General features: G+C 53.6%; 1 pseudogene; it reads left to right on the plus strand.

The window, feature by feature from the left end:
- Positions 1-15: 15 nt before the first annotated feature.
- Positions 16-2,500, plus strand: part of LOC143307970 (large subunit ribosomal RNA) — a 4,530-nt pseudogene continuing 2,045 nt past the window's right edge.

Here is a 2,500-nt window from a genome sequence, read left to right on the forward strand (position 1 = left end):
AACCAAAGAAATTGACGACCTCAGAGTAGGCGAGATTACCCGCTGAATTTAAGCATATTATTAAGCGGAGGAAAAGAAACTAACTAGGATTTCCTTAGTAGCGGCGAGCGAACAGGAATGAGCCCAGCACTGAATCCCGCGGTACCGCCGCTGGGAAATGTAGTGTTCAGGAGGATCCGTTTATCCCGAGACATCGAATTGCGTCCAAGTCCATCTTGAATGGGGCCATTTACCCATAGAGGGTGCCAGGCCCGTAGTGACCGGTACGCGTTTCGGGAGGATCTCTCCTTAGAGTCGGGTTGCTTGAGAGTGCAGCCCTAAGTGGGTGGTAAACTCCATCTAAGGCTAAATACGACCACGAGACCGATAGCGAACAAGTACCGTGAGGGAAAGTTGAAAAGAACTTTGAAGAGAGAGTTCAAGAGTACGTGAAACCGTTCAGGGGTAAACCTGAGAAACCCAAAAGATCGAATGGGGAGATTCATCGTCAACAACGCTGGCTCCCGTTGGTGCGCGATGCCCCGGATGGACCTTCGGGTTCCATTAGCGAGGGCACACCACCTTCGGCGAATGTTCCGGCGAGGTAGTCGTGCACTTCTCCCCTAGTAGAACGTCGCGACCCGTTGCGTGTCGGTCTACGGTCCGAGGCGGAGCCTGTCCGTCACCTTAACGGTGTTCGTGACAGACCCTCGGTTGCCTGGCCGACTGCGCGACGGTACTCAGACGGTATCAGGCCGCAACCAATCCATTTTCGAATGTGTGTGCGTCAGGACCGCCGCAAGCTAGGTTCAGTTATAATTACCCGGATGTACGGACTATGCGCCGTCCCCGGGTCTGGCCAGCTGTTAGCAGGAGGAGTCCTTGGACTGGCCAAGCTTTGAATTACCGGTCGGCGACGCTATTGCTTTGGGTACTCTCAGGACCCGTCTTGAAACACGGACCAAGGAGTCTAACATGTGCGCAAGTCATTGGGATATAAATAAACCTAAAGGCGAAATGAAAGTGAATGTCGTCCTCTGCGTCGACCTAGGGAGGATGGGCCTCGTTACGATTAGGCCTCGCACTCCCGGGGCGTCTCGTTCTCATTGCGAGAAGAGGCGCACCTAGAGCGTACACGTTGGGACCCGAAAGATGGTGAACTATGCCTGGTCAGGACGAAGTCAGGGGAAACCCTGATGGAGGTCCGTAGCGATTCTGACGTGCAAATCGATCGTCGGAACTGGGTATAGGGGCGAAAGACTAATCGAACCATCTAGTAGCTGGTTCCCTCCGAAGTTTCCCTCAGGATAGCTGGCACTCGCTCGAACGTTATTGCGAGTCTCATCTGGTAAAGCGAATGATTAGAGGCCTTGGGGCCGAAACGACCTCAACCTATTCTCAAACTTTAAATGGGTGAGATCTCTGGCTTGCTTGCATCAAATGAAGCCATGAGATTTTATTATTGGATCAGAGTGCCAAGTGGGCCAATTTTGGTAAGCAGAACTGGCGCTGTGGGATGAACCAAACGCAGAGTTAAGGCGCCTAAGTCGACGCTTATGGGATACCATGAAAGGCGTTGGTTGCTTAAGACAGCAGGACGGTGGCCATGGAAGTCGGAATCCGCTAAGGAGTGTGTAACAACTCACCTGCCGAAGCAACTAGCCCTGAAAATGGATGGCGCTGAAGCGTCGCGCCTATACTCCGCCGTCAGTGGCAAGTGGGGCTGGACAAAATTTGGTCCTCCATGAAGCCCTGACGAGTAGGAGGGTCGCGGCGGTGTGCGCAGAAGGGTCTGGGCGTGAGCCTGCCTGGAGCCGCCGTCGGTGCAGATCTTGGTGGTAGTAGCAAATACTCCAGCGAGGCCCTGGAGGACTGACGTGGAGAAGGGTTTCGTGTGAACAGCCGTTGCACACGAGTCAGTCGATCCTAAGCCCTAAGAGAAATCCTATGTAAATGAGGTGTCCTAAAGCTCTCAGTTAAAAAGCAACAACAAAACTGTTAAATATGGCTAAATCGAATTTATAAGAAGTAGTTGCAGAGATGCACACCCATTGGGCGAAAGGGAATCCGGTTCCTATTCCGGAACCCGGCAGCGGAACCGCATACCATTCGGGCCCTCGTAAGAGTGTTCGTCGGGGTAACCCAAAATGACCTGGAGACGCCGTCGGGAGATCTGGGAAGAGTTTTCTTTTCTGTATAAGCGTTCGAGTTCCCTGGAAACCTCTAGCAGGGAGATAGGGTTTGGAACGCGAAGAGCACCGCAGTTGCGGCGGTGTCTGGATCTTCCCCTCGGACCTTGAAAATCCAGGAGAGGGCCACGTGGAGGTGTCGCGCCGGTTCGTACCCATATCCGCAGCAGGTCTCCAAGGTGAAGAGCCTCTAGTCGATAGATTAATGTAGGTAAGGGAAGTCGGCAAATTGGATCCGTAACTTCGGAATAAGGATTGGCTCTGAGGAGCGGGGCGTGTCGGGCTTGGTCGGGAAGCGGGTCTGGCTGACGTGCCGGGCCTGGGCGAGGTGA

Source organism: Osmia lignaria, unplaced genomic scaffold (assembly GCF_051020975.1).
Source record: "Osmia lignaria lignaria isolate PbOS001 unplaced genomic scaffold, iyOsmLign1 scaffold0116, whole genome shotgun sequence".
NCBI classification, from domain to species: domain Eukaryota; kingdom Metazoa; phylum Arthropoda; class Insecta; order Hymenoptera; family Megachilidae; genus Osmia; species Osmia lignaria.